Below are 17,666 nucleotides of genomic sequence, written 5' to 3' on the forward strand. Positions count from 1 at the left end.
ACTGTTTCCCAGATTAAGGGCAAATAGAACCAGGGCATGCCTTTTGTACAGTAGTTACCTAGTAGAAACTACACTTCAACTACAAACTACAGGTGACGTATGAAACACAGTAGTGAGTGAAACATTTCTGGGAAAATTGTTTACCCAAGCTGCAGAGAGAGAAGAGAGCTTATCATGTAAAAACATCTTGCTTTGATATGCTAGAATATACAAATATGGGAGGAGGCAAGGTGGGGCTAGCAAGTGATACCGAAGCTAATCTATGGTTTTAAAAAAGAAAAAAGACAACAGCACAATGGAAAAATAGATTCAGTGCCATGTAGGAAGGAGGCACAGCTTGGCTTGTCTGTTGAAGAACCTTAATGTTCTTTTAAGCTACTTTTTATATTTTATAAAAACAGAGAAGATAAGCAGCACCTACAAAGACAGGTGAAAACACCACACTTCTCTGGTCGTACTCTGAGCTGGCTGGACACGAGCTGGCAACAACCCAGAGCCAGGTAAAGGTAACAAGACACCAACTGAACCAGGACCATCAAATCCAGGCTGAGGAGGCACAGCCATGTGCCCCTTACATGTGCTTTTGTCTTTCTCTGAAGTGTCCCCATAAAACTATTGAGGGAATGCCACTAGGCATGAGCATGGAGAGCTTTCTGTCTCCAGCCTCAGTTTCCCCAGTCGTAAGAGGGAAATGGTGCCCTCGTTGCATGAGCACCTTGTGAGGCTTTTGTATCTTGTACTTTGGAAGCTGTCAGAAGCCAGAGTGGAGGAAACCTTTCCAGAGCTGTACAACATCTTTAGCTAAACATTACAATGCATTTTCTCTGTGCAGTCTGAGCAACAGCATTTCAACCACACCTATTTTTGCTTGGAATAAAAGTCAGCAAGAAAAATTGAGAAGCTTATTTACAAAAATACTCATGATACAGGGTAAGATGTTCTTTAGCCTCATTTTATCTATAAAAACAGAAATTCTATTCTCTAAGAAATTAATTCAGAAAGACATCACATGCTGTCAGGAAAACTTGTCAGCCACCCTTCCCACTCTGCACTGGCAGTGAGACTGGCACATCTGTTGGTGTTTTGGTCGAAACATTTGTCATCCCAGTTATTTGCACGGTGTGAATGTGTGTTAGCTATGATTTTGGTTTGTGTCTAACAAACAAGTGTACAGTTTGGGGTCAGACATCAGTACAGAGGTTTATGCCAAAGAAAGGAATAAAAACCCACATGATTCTCCTCTCTAACAAGACCACGGTCACAGGGAAGTAAGTCAAGAGGCTCAGTGGGTGCAAAAGCCAGCAGTGATGAGACATAAATGTGTTTAACTCAAGGACTACTATCTTTTCCCAACAGTTAAAGACAGTCATTATGTGTCAAGAGGACAATACTGGAAAATACATGATAGGACACATAAGATATGGACAGCTGCCAGGCCTCTGAACAGCTGTGTGGTGTATAAGAATTACTGCAGCTGTATTTAAACTAGAAATTAAATCTTTTTTTTTTTTTTTAATGTGTTCAGGCTTTTCACTTATCCAAAAGGAAACATCAGCAATTACGAAATGTTTATTTCCCCACAAGACATGCTGTTTTGTTTCTGCTGTCTGTGATCTCTGATGTTCAGGAGTCATCACTGCTCATCCTTAAAACTGTGTATAGAGCAGGGGAGATGTGAGACATCTTCACCTGCTTTGGTTATGGGAGCAAGGCATTCAAACCAAGCTTTGCACCACTTTAGGAGCAACTTGAAAAGGAATAAGGAATCAGTTCTCTCCTGGTGTTTTGGAAACACTGGGAAAGAACCTGATACCAGTGTGTGTTCAGGATCCTTATGAGGCCAAGAACTTCAAGGCAGGTTCCTGCAGCATGACTGATCCGATAAGCCTTGTGGGTGTGCAGGAGGTGGAGCACTTTTTCCCCAGCTTTGGAGGTACTTCACTCACTCTTGTGGAAACTTTGCTCAGATGAAATGATGCCAGATGTAGTTTTGCCTGTTTTCCAGCCTCACATACGCCTTTCCTATTTTTTTTTTAACAAAGAAAAAAAAGAACTGCATGAAGTCAGGAGAACGTACCTCATCCTGAACTTTCTCTCCCCTTCTCTATAATTCTGTGTAAGTGGAACAGAAAGCTGGGAAATATATATGTGAGCTGTTTCTAGAGAGGAAGAGAGAACAGTCCCCATGAATTACACAAATTATCGGCAATTTTAAATTCCTCAAGGGACACCATGTCTTGTGTGTGGCAAGGTTGGCTGTTCTCTAGGGCCAGTCAAGGAATGGGGTATTAGATGTCTTCCACAGTGTGGCCACAGAGCTGCTGGTTCCCATGCAAGCTGTCAGCTTTATTACTGCTGGAGCCAAACAAGATAGGAGTAGGTACCTGTGGTTTTGGAATGAAAATTCTTGGGTTCTTCCTACAAAGCCACATCTACGGCATGTGGTTTGGCTGGTAACTGTGGATTCTGATTTGTATGCAACCCTGTGGACACTTCTAATTTAATGTTTGTATGAAAGGCTAAATCTGCAGCCACTTTTAATTAGAGGAGATTTCCGGTAAAGTTAGTCAACAATTTTTGTTACTGGAGGGAGAGTACAGAACACCTGTTGTGAAAATAGATGGTATAATGTTTCATGTGTTATTTAAAAACTAAATTCAGATTTTTTTAATTCAGATTAATTCTCAAATTTTCTTTTTCTGTTTTTCATTTCTCTCCTGGTTCTTAGGGTTAGACCCACTGAAAGGCAGAGGAAGGGGGTTGGAGACATTGGAGACCCAAGCTGGCAAGGCAGCACTGTCTTTTTCAGGTCTCCTCTTGAGTCCATATAAAATTTTGGTGTCATAACATCCATAGTAAGGAGATCCTAAGTTCATTCCCTGCTTGTTTTGAACACAGATCCTACAAGGTTCCAGGAGTACTTTGGTACTGATGCATTCTCCTGCCTGAAATCCTAAGCAATACTTTTGATGAGATCTGGTCAACAGACAACTAAACCTAACTCTTCACCATTGATGGCATTCATATCTTGCAAATGGAGTCTGCTACTTTTTATCATGTTATAATAGAACTCCATCTCTTCTGTCGAAGGGTAAATGGTCTCAAATCAGAAAGACAAATAGAAGATAAAGTTAGTCTTTTAGTTCACAATCATGTAAAAGATTTTACAGTCTAAATAAAAAAAAGTCTTCAGTCAGCTATGAGAAAGAGCAGGAGTAAAATGGATTATTTACTCTGGAGTGGCACTAGGTTTTCTAGATTACAAGTACTGAAATTATAAATGATACCTGTGAATAATGTCTAGTAAGTCAGGAAGAATGGCAAAAAAATCTTGGATATTTACATGGCTAGAAATCTATAAAAGATTAAATTTCAATAAATAAAACCATTTTTCTTTTGATAATTTCAAGTGCTTTGTTATGGCTCTAATAACTTTTTTTTTTTTTTTTTCTCCCTGCTGTAATTAGCTGATCTTAAAGACGTGCAAACAAGCTGCCACAAGTGTTTGGCTACTAAGTAAAAACTGTGCACCTTCTTACCCGTCAGTAAATGTAAGATCCTTTACTTCCAAGAGGGGGAATTCAGAAGAGGGATAGGCAACCTCAAATTACCACACATTTATAACCATGTACAAGTCTCCCCACAGGCAGTTACCACAGATGAGCTAAATTACTGCAAATTCAGGCTCCAGCTTACATCATATTAACCACATTATGTGCCTATCTTTACATTTTAAAAACTTAATTTCTACCCAGAAGACATTCAATTCTTATACAGAGATGTTAAACTGAATTGTTTAGACAGATGGAAACAAATAAAACATCAGTTTTTTGTGAACTTCAGAAATTTGTGGATTCCACTCCTTTTATCAGGAAAGTCTTAGCTTCAATCACTCTTTAATATCCTACTGGCATTTCTTCCCCCAAAGCAATTCTTTACAATCTCAAGGTGAAATATCTTTTTCCTGTTGAAGTCAGTGGAAGAATATGGTTTGATTTCCATCAGGAATTCCTGTCAGTTCCTGAATATTTAGAATATTTTCTCATTCTTCTCCCTATAAAACTCATGCTACAGTTTAAGACATCCCTTTTCTAGTGCTCACCTAAAGACTGAATCTCACAGCTCAGGAGGGTGAGTTCAATTAAGGCTGCACATTGTTAGTTTTGTTTGTAAGCCATATCATCTGCACCTGAAGTTTTTATTTTCTTCTGAGCTATGTAAAGGATTTTGACTGCAAATCCACCCCTCACTTGGGGAATTCCTGCAGGACACTCTGCTAGAAGGAAGTCACTTCACCAGGACAATTAAGGCAGTTCACAGTTTGAACTGTTAGGAAATGACCAATGGGTTTTCACAGTCCATCTCTGAAAATGGGTTTGCACTGCTCACGTGGCACACAGTCTTCACCAGCAGGTAACCTACCATCCCTGTGCAAAACACTAGACAGCAGATGGGCAGGTACTGCCTGGTTGTTATTGGTGGCCCCATGCTGACTTGATGAAAAGTAGATCTGAACTTCATTCTTCACCAAGTTTCTCCCCCATATGCCAGACGACAGTGAATTCTTTTTATCACCTCAGTTAAATGCACTCTTGATCAATAAATTAAAGATTCTGATCTGTCTGGGAACTCTTCAGTTCTAGTGGCCACATTCAGTGATTATTGTGGGAGCCATCTCCAAAGTTCCTTTTTACCGCATGTTTTTTCATTCCCAGGAGAGACAATCTATATTTTTTAAACAGGAGGCACTAATCCTGGAGTCATTCAGGCTGGGCAGGAGCTCAAGAGGGCTGATGCAGCCACTGCTAAGAGGAGAGTGAGGGCAGCATTCAGACCTCTGAGAGCTGTGTGAATTCAGGGACTTAGAGTGAAAGTTATAAAACTGAAGAAAATTTGGGGATTTACTATCATCTCCATATAGTCATCACCTGGCTAATGGTATTTTAAAAATAATACAGGCTCATGAATCATAGATAATATACCTGTGTACTTGCCAAGCCAGTTGTTACTTTGATTCACTTTAATAACCCGTTTTTGCTCCGTTTTTTTGTATTTTACTATTCACCTGCTGTCTTCCTTACATACATGGAAAGAAAGAAATGAATTAAGTAGAATCAGTCTGTGCAATCACAGCTGAAGCCTCCTGAGCTGAAAAATGACTCACATTTATCTGCTGGCATCTCTCCTCACAAATCTCCTGCAGCAATATTTCTCAAATTCTCTGCTAATTGAGCCATTTTCTGAATTCTAACAATGAATGGGACATAGTGAGGCAGAGACCAACTAGTATATGGAATTTGTCATTAGTAGGAATGGCAGTTTTCCTAACAGATTTTTGACAAAGGTATATTGAAAGCACAGTTGAAGAAGTTAAATTTACTGCAAGCCTGTGTGAAGCACTGACCTTCATGCTACTCAGTACTAAGCCAAGAAACAAAGATGTTAAAATACAATGGAGGGCTTAAGTAGAAGTGACTGTAATTAAAAATATATACTGGATTTGGGAAATGCCTGGGAATGGTTTTAATAAAAACATTACTGTGTTGCTGATATTAAGAGTTAAATCCCTTAGAAAATCATGGACATACACACATGGTCTAGTTCTCTAGACAGCTAAAATGACATGTTCTTCTTCTCCTGCATTATGTATATACACATTGTCTTTTCCATTTTGCTTTTGTAAATAGCTTAATTCCACAACCTCATTTTTTTATGGTCTATTAGTATGGTGCTGCAGGTGCTCATCAAAACCTCTCAGTGTCACTAAGAGCACCCATGACCTATGAAAACTCATCAAGGATAAATTTGGGTACAACAAGGCTGTTTTACACCTGTGGGCAGAGAATCCCTCCCTGACAGCTAGAAGACTCCAATAATGCCAAATGACAGCCTGTACCCTTTCTGCTAGAGGAAAAATTGCAGTACAGTAAGAAGTGTGAAAATCAAACTGAACTGAAGAAGAACATAAAAATCATTCTGCTGGGTTAAAGAAAATGTCTGTTGTGCCCAACACTGTGCTGGTATCATTAGCTGGTTGTAGGTGCCAGAAGAAAGCAGATGAGAAGAACAGTGCCTACTCCTGAGCTGTGTGCCCTGGCTCTGCCAGTTTTCAGGTTAGAGGATTCCTGGGACAGAGGATTCAGCTGTTTCTCGGTGTTTGATGGACTTGACTAATGGCCTTTGTTTTATCTGCTTTGTATATTTTGCATCCAGAAAATCTCACAGCAGCAAGTTGCACAGTGTAACAATTTGGTAAGTGAAAAAAACCCTTCATTTTATTTGCTTTGAATGTTCTCATTACTGATTCCTCTGTGTCCATCAAGTTCTGTATCATTCTTATTTACTTTTCCCATGCAAAATTTAAGAATTATATGGATTTTATGATTGGGTTTGATGTTCTTAAAGGTCTTATCCTATCTAAATGGTTCTATGATCCTATGAAACTTCTTTTTTTTCTTCTTAGTGTCAGCAAAAAAGCTCCTACTCAAGCTTACTGGTATGAGTTTTCTGGACAAATGTCTTTATACACATTCCGACAAGAGTAATTTTTTCCCTTCAATTGCATCATTATGATTTAGAAGAATGAACAAATCTGTGGAGGTAAAGCCAGAGGAAAAGGTGGACAGAATTTATTTAAACTCTCATCAGCTTTCTGTGTTCACCTGATCCATATCTCTGATCATGTTGCAATTTATCCCACAGTAGCTGCAAGGGATATTTTCCACATCACTTGTAATACTGAAGGAAAAAGTCCTGACTCGCTTTTAAACATACTCCACCTTTCTTTTTATGACTCTGTGTATACTCACACAGCTACACACCCCCTAAACTGAAAAAAAGATTTTTTCCTCTTTCATCACAGCCTTGACTATGATGTGTTAGTTTTACATCCTTGGGTCTCAGTTTTGCAATTGAATCTCATAGTGGAGATGGTCTTGGATTCTGCAGTTGGATGGGTTTTCAATTGACTGGATCCATGTTTTTAATCTTGCACAATGACACAATCACTTGTAGGGGCATCTATTGGATGCACAGACAAAAGTTTCCCTGGTCAATGAAGCCTCCTCAGGTGTCACCTTTTGCTGTTTCCTCATGTCTGGAGCCATCCTTTTCCCCACACAAATTCCTGGTGGAAGTTTCTCTTCCTCACAAACAAGGTGGAAGCTTGCCATGTAGGAATGCCATGTCATGATACCATAGAGGACTAGGGACACTCAGCTGCAAGGAGGATAAACTTCTAGCTCTGAAAAAGCTATGGCATTTTTCCAGATAAGCAGCACCCAGTTTTGCAAGTTTAATGGTTTTGTTCTTTCCATTCTGGTGGAAATTATGGTGTTTCTTTCAGAATACTGCATACCTACAGTATTTCTTCCTGTAGCAAGGAACATACCTATTTGGAGGTAATATCTATTTTTAATATCTGTTTGGAGGTAAAAGAAAAAAGCCCCTGTGATTACCTGAGAGGTTTGCAGACAGTCTGCAGTTACTTTTGAGGACTTGGTTTGCACTTGATTGTTTGCATCTGTCACTGATATATATAGATAATTAACAGTGGGGTCCTTGGTACTCCAAACCCAGAGCCCTCACGAGACTGTTCAAGCTGTCCCTTGTCAACTACACACAGAATATTTAGATTGAATATAGGGGTAGACTCAGCTGCTCAATATTGTCCACAGATCTTCCCAGCAGCCAGGCTCTTTGGACATTTTCCTCAAGATACTCTCTTCTGGAGGATCAGAAAAATGGGCCCCACTCACCTCCGACAAGCACCACAGGCTGTGCTGATGATGCCTTTTCCTGGTCTTAAAATCAAGAGTCAAACACAGTTAGAAGGGAAAAAGGGATTTTACCTTTGGATTTATTTTAAGGATCCTTAGGTGCATCCCGGTCGAATGCACCTCAATGCACACCCACCAAAGATCTGGTAACACATTATAGGTCTTACTAATTATCATATCTATCAAAAATTCCCCAATGAGAGGCTCAAGTGAGCACCCCTCCCCAAGGAACCTTCCCCTGGATGGTTCTATCTTGGTTTACAGAATGTGTTCTGGAGAGGACCTTGGGGTCTGGGGCACACTAACCCCTACCTACGAAGCTTCTAAAATGTTTAGTCTCTTAGCTGAACAAACAAGTCCAAGAATGTAGGGAGCACTAAGAATACAGAAGTTGTAAAAAGGTATAACAGGGGTATAAAAGAAAAGGCAAAAAATCATCATGGCATCACCGATGCCTCCACACCTTGGAACCAGGGTAAGGTCCTGGCTGCAGTTGCATGACAGGCGTGTCTTTGCATGGCTATGGCAAATATCTGGATCTCTGGGGTTGTTTTGAGGAACAGCTCAGCACAAATAGGGAAATTTGCTGCTTGGAAATAGGTTTTGCACCAGGAGGCTTTTACTGTTGGTACATAGCAGAGATGCAGGGCTTGCTGCTATCCCATGTGCTGCGTAGAAAGCTTGGTACTGCAGATTGAATTTTTGCTGGTGAGAGCAATGGTCTCTGATAATACATTATGTAACACCCTCACTCTCATCTCACTTAGGCAAAAACATTATCAGCTGCAATGATGGCTGGATATTTTCTCCAGACACCAAAACCAAAACTAACATGAGTTTTGTTATCCAGGTGACATATATAACATGATTTTAAAGGGCTTGGAGCATTTAAGAGAAGATAAATTAATTAAAGTCTGCATTATTAGCCCGTGGTGGACTGTACTTGTCAAAATTGGTTGAATATCCAAATTAAGATGAAACTAATCTCTACATGAGCCTATAAAAACCTGTTTCAAACAAGCCTTCATAATAAATTCTTTGCACCAGGAAATATGACTTAAATTGTTTTAAAGCAATAATGTTTAGGTAAGTAAAAAAAAGTTTCCTACTGTGAGATGTTTTATGAACAAAATTAAATATAAAACCATATTATTAAATTCTGTCAAAAAGGTATTAATCTTGTTACTCTGGCATTGGTACCTCAGTTCTCCATAATTATGGATTAAGACTTTTGAGACAAAAATATAATATGAAAGGTGGTTTTCACAGTTCCTGAAAAAGAAAATAAAACTTGAAAGTATAAACCTTTAGACTTGCAATATGTCATTCTATTATTATTATTAACCTATTATGCACTGCCTTTAGTATCAGCCTTGTGTAAAGCTCAGTGTGAATAAATACAGTGCAAAAATGAATTCATGAACTGTGGAATCAACTCCACACCATTTGGTAGTATGAGATGATACAACACAGAGATATCTGTGTGTGCTGAGGTTAAAGAAAACTCCCCCATGAATTTCAGTAACTTGTATGTGGCTGACCGACTGCTGTTGATCACATTGTTGGAAAAAAATTAAACACCTTTTAAAAAGAGAGGATGTGGAAAAGGAAAGTCTGTTTATCCCAGAAAAAGGTGCAAGGAAAAGACACAGATTTTGAAGACCACAATATTGGTCTCAGAATATGCTCCAGTGCACACAAGAACTGCTGTAGCACAACAGAGAATAAACTCCATAATTTCCACAAACCCCAGTTTTATGGGAGGGAAGGAAAGTTAAAACATTATCAGAGATGCCCTAGATAGAACCAAAGGTTTTAAGATCTCTGCAGAGGATTTTTTTTTTTTTGCCATGGTTAACTGTCCCTCGTGATCTTTTTTAATTTCCCCACTACAACTAGTAAAAGCATTCTGAAGGTTTAGTACTTTTCCTGATTGGATTATCTCTGAATGTATGTAATAGGTAAATGTGCCTGTTCTACTACATGAACATCATCAGTCTTTCACTCCTCTCTGTAAGTCATTGTCATTGGATCAAAACCCAAGAATTCAGTCAGCAATTTTTGCTATAATCCAGGTCATTTATTCCGATTATTTGTTGGTAGCATGACATGCTTGGGTTTTATTACAGTTTCTTTATATTCTGAAGCACATGCAGGCAACCATTAAGCATGAAACAGTGCCCAATCACATTTATTATGTCTAGTATCTACTTTATGTTGGTAATTCACTAAGACACGAGCAAAATAAACTCAGCAAATGTGCAATAAACTGGACTTTTCAGATATTTTCCTTCCAGCACAGTAGAAGACTAAATTAGTTTTAGAGTCTGTCACCTTCAAGTAATAGCTCTGTAATTAATTCAAAATGGCAGCTTTCTGGTGGTGGTTAATAAGTCTAGGTAGAATGATTTTGTTTAACCAGTTTCACAGAAGGTATATGACCACAATACACATTTTTAGACATAGGATTGACAGGGACACTTGCTTTTAACCTCTGTATATATGGCAATAATCACCTTTTCACACCACCTGGTCTGCCTTGAACTCTCCAATCCTATATGGGAAGACATCCTGCACTGCAGTTAATATTGCATGTACTGTTTGTTCAACCAGAGAAATACAGAAAATTGTGCTTGCTGAGATGGGAACATCAGAAATTATATAAATTCTGCAGTGATTCACAGAATTTTAAATATATCTTGACATGACATCATTAATATGTGATGGTTGTGAAGCCTTTGGAAACTTCTGCTTGACAACACACAGATGCAGAAATCTGTATAAATATGTAAATGTCTGAATTTTCATTCGATTTCTTTTCCCAAAAACAAGCTTCCATTACCATTCCTTTCCAAAACTCTTCCACATAAGCACATAAGTGTTGGGAGAATGTATACTGTAATTGGAGTAAAAGAAACTCTTTTCTTTAAGAACCTTTTAGTACCTTTTCTTTAGTTTAGAACAGTGAAGGTACTTCAGAGACCATAAAATCTGGGGATGTAAATGCTCAACACAAAAATTCAGGAACCTATGGACAAGTTTAGACTATGGTTTTCACCATAATAAAAAGAGCTATCAGCTTAAGGCCCAGAGTCAGCTGCAGCCTTTCCCTGCAAGGGTGACAATTTATTACTTCTTCCTGTTGTTTACTTTAAATCTGAGGCACCACTCTGCCATCCTCACCATCTAGATTTAAAAAAAAGAAACCATTTGTATTCAATGGGGTGGATTTCAGAGGGCACAAGTGAAAAGGAATTATTTGAGTGTTGATGAATCTGTGAGATTCTTTGACCTTTGATGTCTCTAAAGCAGAAGCATTGGTTCTTTCACAAAAAAATAAATATGTCTCTGGATGCTGTATACGGAGAGAGGACTGGGTGGGTAATGATTTAAAATTTATCTACTTTGCCCCAGCTTGGAGACACAACTTGATATTGTTCAGATCAAGCCACAGTTCAGAATTTGTTTTTATTTCTTGAAAATGCAGCTAAAGTTTGTTTGGCTTTATTTACATTTGTTTAAGTTTTCTTCCTTGGGGGAAAAAATGGTATTGAAGAAAACTCAAAGAAATGGTTTTTTCTGAAGATCTTTACATCACCTCACATTTTGGTAGTCATTCATAGTGCCTAGAGATCTGTCAGTGACTCAAGAGGAAAGGGAGGTGACTTTGCCCATTTCTTAAAGTAACATCTTTTATCAAAATTAGTTCATTGGAAACAGCTGAAGGTGACAGCATCTTAAAAAAATAAATTAAATGTGTCCAAAAGTCAGCAGGAGCTGAAAGCCAAGCTGATTCCTGAAGAAAAGGACACTCTGAAATGTCATGTACAATTCTTTAATGTATTGAAGACCAAAGAGAAGAATGTAGCTGGGATATGGTCGAAACAGTCACCCAGCTATAGTTTCACCAGCTTTGTGCCTTCTTCTAAAATAACTCTGAAAACCAAAAACCTGACAGTGGGGTAGATAGAAGAGGGAAAAATAACTTCAAATATTCAAATCTTTCTGTTAGAACATTTTGTTTAAATTTTACTCTTGAGCCATTGGGCATCAATTCAGTATAAAGCATGTTTGCTTCCCTGCCACCTTCTTTAAAATGCTCCGGTATTTAGCAGATGGAAACTCAGTGTCTGTGGCAACTTGCAATTACCTCCCTGCTCCATTAATGCATTTGCTTACACAGAGAGAGGAACTGAGGGAACGGAGGTGTGGGGCAGGCTATAGACGTGTAGGTTTTTAAAAATCCAAACTCTCAAAAATGCCTGTTTGGAAAGTTATGACAAGAAGAATATATATTACCTATGGCTAGAATTTAGGAGAATAATTATTGTCTAAATGCTTAGAATTATTGTGCATACTTATCTTTGCATGAGTTCCTTTTTAATTTTACATTGGAAATTTGAGAAAAGGTAATCTTCTGTACTGGAAAACCATGCAAAAATTGTTCAGGGCAAAGCTATTTTCTGAATTCCCAAGGAGCGTACGAAGTGTTTGGATTTTTATTTGCAACCAGTGCTCACCAGTTTACATTTACAGTGTCAAAAGACCTAAACTGAATTTTCCTTCACCATATATCATCCTTGCCTTCATCATGATAACCTGATCTCCCCATCTTTATCTCTCAATCTCCACAACTGCATCTTCCGGGTTTTGCTGTTTCAGTCACTCCAGGTCATCTTGTGTTTTCTTCTTGGATTTTGCATTGTTAGGAATTCTCCCACCTTACTGGGCTTTCGTTTTCCAGACCATTGAGACAGAAAATAACAGGAGTCACTGGCCATGCTCTCCTGCACAGTCTGTGACTCCAGGCTGGGGTGTCTGGGTGCTCACCAGGGCAGTCACCACCTCTGTCTGCCCCCAGGAAGAACTATATGGATACAAGAACGTGGCTGAACCCAGCAACACTTCAAGCACTGAAACTTGCTGATCCATACTGACAATAGCCATTAAATCACAGAAAACTTAATGTAGGGAGGAACTGCTGTGATCACCTTGCCCAGCTTCTGCTCAGCTTACAGGTGTGATTTTGTCTTAAGCTTATGGACATTTTCTAGTTTCTGGGCATGACTTGTGGACCAGAAACTGGTTCCAATAAGGGTTTTGCATGCAGCCACCCTGCTCTGCAGGCTAAGGGAAATTAACTGAATATGGACTCCTTCATGCCAGAGGAACTCCAAGTTAAGGCTTTGTGTCAGGCCCACTTAACTGATTAGCATGAAAGTAACCTCTGTTGATGCTGTTGATGCTGTGCACTTGCCACGTATGAAAATAAGTTGCTTAATGTCAGTGCTAGGTTTGCAGTACTATGCCACCAGTCACTTGACATCTTCCACATTGTCTGAAGAAGGAATCTCTATGAGGCAATGTAATGATCCTTGAGTTAAAAATAAAACTCTCTCATATGGGATTAAGCTATTGCCTTCCTCACAGGAGAACAGAAAGCAGACTGCTTTCACCTCAGGACCACATCAGTGCTCCCCATGCCTGTGGTTCTGTTTAACCAATCAGCAGATTTGGGTTGGGGAGGGAATTTCTCTGCTCCCAAGGCAGAGCTGGCAAGGACTGTCAGGGGTTTGGGTGGTGTCCTCCTCAGTGCAGGCTGTGGTCATCCAAATCACCAGGCTGATTTAAGCCCTGAGCTACATTTTTTTCTGATCCATCTTAACAGCATCAATCTCTGTGGCATGGCTAATCTTTTAACTGGCTTTAGGTGGTTAACAAGTGATTGTATCTGTGCATGCAAAGCCAACAGGCAAACCGCATCATGGCCTGAATTCAGCACACAGGTTGGTCTGTGTATTCTTCTTTTTCTGTTCCCCAGGCACCCTAACTCTCTGTCATTACCAGCAGAAATGAAATTATAAACTTTTAAGGGCAGCTGTTACATCTTACCTTATTCTTAGAAATTCTGTACTTGTATCTAACCCTCCATATGATATTTTTAACAGCAAGGAGCCTAACTTTGCCTATTGAAAATTTCTTGTGATTTTTTTGTTTGTTTTTTTTCCAGGGAAAATCTTTCCTTTTCGGTAGTGGTCATGTTTCCATTAATGCATTTTTCCTTGAGAATGTTTCTTGGGGACAAAGTGGAATTTCTCATGAAGAATACTTTCAGCTGGAAAAGTCTGAATCGTTGTAATTGATAAAAAATTAAAACACAAGTGAGAACAGGAATGAAGAGTGACATTTCAGTAGAAACCTGCAACTCCTCAGTCTTCTGCATCAAAATTCAATATCTGAACAATTCTGAACTTTGGGAAAAGAAACTCAGCAATTCGTTTCATGCAGCAAACTGATACATTTCTCCAGCAGTGATGCTATTAGCAATTGCCCCTATGAGAAGCAAGTGTATTGGCATTTTTCCTGTATTGTTTATCATGATTATTTCTAGAAACATGTCTGGGTAGCAAAACATGCCTGGATAATGCCAGGTTAATTATGGTATTGCTCAGTGTTGTACCATGTAGGAATACCCAGCTGTCTTTCAACGAGCCTGTAAAAGATTAAGAACACATAAGGCAGCACGATGTGCTGGCACAGCTTGACTGCTTTGAATAGAGAGAATAATTTAGGTTGAATTTGGGTGTCACTACATGAAATTGCATAATACGATGCACAAACAAACCCTCGGAGTTTTAGTGGCCTAGTTAGGGTGATACAGTGATACCAGCAGAGTTATGCAACCAAACCAGGAATGCAGAAAGCTCCCACAGTGCCATTTCTCCAGAAACAGGCAGATGCTCCTCCTTGTGTATAATGTACCCTCCTGGAAGCACATTAAGCAAACTACGTTATCAGTGGATCCTCGTGCAGGAAGGCAGTTGAAGTGGTGCTGCCTGGTTTTAGGAGCGTTCCACCTTAAACATGAATGGTGAGGGAGATCTGAACCTGCTGGTTTCAAACTGAATATTTTTGGGATTCATGTCCTTTCCATCAGCACGAGCACCTGTACTCCTCTACTAGGCAATTTCCTATTCGGAAAAATTTTTTTGGTAAAGTGACAGCTCTTTTGCACTTGCACCTTTTGCCCTTACAATATTTGCAATATTACTTTCCAGAAAGCATTCAACACAGTGGGCATAATGAATTTATCCCATCTACTCTAATTAAAATTGGCTGCATCATCAATGTATTTTTCCTTTTTTCCTTGAGTCAAGCAATTATTATGAGATTGGGAATCCTTATTTATTTCTAAAAGGGCTGTCCTTGAAATTACTTCAAGAATCCATTTATGCAATTTGAATTTATCTTAAATATCCTGAGAACTGTCAACCAAAGTGATCAAATCTGTCACTTACAGTGTTTTTCCCATTCTGTTAAAAAATAATGAATTACTGTTTGTCTTTCATAGTGCTGGCTATTTTCAGGTTGTCATTTGCTGATGACTGTTTTATTTATCTAAAATCTATCAATTCTTTCCCCTGTCTGCATTAGTTCTCTTATTTTTGACATTTTAGACATCTGGTTATATGTGTGGTAACTTTTGTAGTTAAGATTTTATAATGTAATTTTCTTCCACAGGTTTTATTGAGCTTTGAAACCAACTGCAGTGAAACAGGAATCCTGTGGGCACTGTGTGGTACTTTCCTCAGTGGGTGACTCCAGGTCCAATATGTTCTTTGGGTCATAAACATGGCCCAATCCTACAAATATTTATATGCATAAACACTAGTGGGACTGGGAGAAACCCTTATCCCATTGAAGTGAATGGAATTCAGATATAAATGTTCATTAATCCTTTGGGGGGCTTTAAAACACCCAAGGCTAATCTGTATGTTTATCTCTCTTTGATAGATAAGCTTTGCTTTTTCAGAAGTCTCTACCTTGACAGTGTTTCATAAAATAGTTTCATTGTACTAAGTCACAGCACAGAATTCATAGTATATATAGGATGCCAAAAGTATTTATGCAGAAAACTTACAGCTGTAGAGAATGCCTTAAATTTTATAAACTATTTCTCTTCTGGTAGACAAACTACACTCACATGAGGAGTTTTGGAGCTGGGCCACCCCACAGTGAGCAATGGAAGACAATGCTGAATGTTCAGATTATATTAAAATACATATAATAAATAAAATATTAAAAACAAACAAAAAACCCTACGCTGTGAGACAGCGCTGGGATTCAAATCTCTTCCAGATAAAAACTCAGAATCATACCAGCTTGCTTATAAAATTTCCCAAGTTTTCTCTACTTACTGGTACACTTGTTCTTGGGCTTTCCCTCATAATATCCAGTATCCTGGATTTCCATCAGCTAGCTGGAGAAAAATGCCAATCCAGACATTCCTAGGAATAGAAGGCCATAAAAAATCTTTGGGATCTGATCCAAATCTCACATACATCTCCATTGTAGTCCAATAGAGAGATAATTCAAGGTTGACTTGAACAGCCTTTTCTTACTCTTGGTCTAACAGCATCATAGTCATCTTGCTCTAATTACAAGTCATTTAATTACCTCCTTAGGTTCTGCCTCAGGTATTTAACATGTTACACATCTACAAGGGGCCATCCCATAAGGTGGCACACAGTGAGAGGGTTTCAGTTGTTCCTTTTGTCCTTTTTCTGCTGCTATTTTTCATCTATCAAATTGAAGTCTTTTATTTACTTTGACTTGCCTCTGAGTCCAACTGAGTCCAATAGAACATGATATTGAAAGATTCTTTTATGGCCAAATGAAAGTCTCTTATCCGTAAAACTGATACAGGAAAAATGAATTGTTCCTTGGGTGGTTGAAGTGGTACACAAGTTGCTATGCCTGTAGTTCCCATGGACACAGCTGGGCTTAGGCAGTCTGACATACACCTCAGCACTCCATTTCCCAAACAAAAGCCTGGCCACACCACATTATTGATCCTTTTGGTCCATGGCTTGTTTCCTGTGGAAAATAGGCATAGAGGATGCAGGGGGATGTGCCAGGGTATTAGTCCAACAGGGAATCCAGTGGCACCCAAACATTCATCCAGGATAAAAGCCAGCTGGGACAGTTCTAGAAATTCTAAGCTAGTGCTTACCCTTTCTACCAGGACCCTTGCATCCCTCTTGGCACAATTACTTGATAAGATTCTGTTCTCTTACATGTTTCATTTTCTAGATCTTTAGGATAATGGATTAACAGCTGGCAGACTGCTGCAGCAGTAGCTCTGTCCCTCTGACGGATTTATGTAAATTCCTCCAAATCTGGCATGAGCAGCTCAAGTATAAACCTTCTGCCTATGTGCTGTGAAACAGCAGAAGTTGTAAGTTTAAGATTTCAAGACACCCAAGTGACTGGGTTTAGAAAAGCTTGCTGAGAAGATTTATAGACATACTACAGATTTTTATCCATACACAGGCATTAACATGTATGCTCAATTCCACAGCTTTATTCTTGATGGAGTCTCTGCTCACCTGGGATATGTTGCTGGCTGCACTTATTTTGTAAGTTATACTTAAAACTTAGCATAAGAGACAAACCATGAGAGAATGGAAAAAGCAAGGATGGATTTCTATGTTTATTCAGCCAATCAGCTTTTTAAGAAAATATCTTTAATACATGACAAACATACAGTTTGTTAGTTTTCCCCACAGATTACTCAGAGCACATGGGCTTTAATCTGATTTGACAGCCTTGTGATATTTTCTGCCATTCTTGTTCTTAGCAAAGTGCTCTAAAAATGCATCCATAATTTATTTATGGGACCTTCTTTAACCCTTGAGTAACTAGAATGTACACCATACCTTTCATCCTTGAACTGTCAGTGCCGATTGTGGAAAGTGCCATCAGACATCTCTGAGGTGAAGCAGCTGAGCATTACTTTCTTTCTAAAATGGTAAATAGTGAAGAAGGCATTGTTTTCTTGTCAGAATGCTGAAGAAGAAGTATCAGAACCTTCTACCACATTACCTC

The sequence above is a fragment of the Corvus brachyrhynchos genome, unplaced genomic scaffold (assembly GCF_000691975.1).
Source record: "Corvus brachyrhynchos isolate BGI_N302 unplaced genomic scaffold, ASM69197v1 scaffold52, whole genome shotgun sequence".
NCBI lineage: Eukaryota > Metazoa > Chordata > Aves > Passeriformes > Corvidae > Corvus > Corvus brachyrhynchos.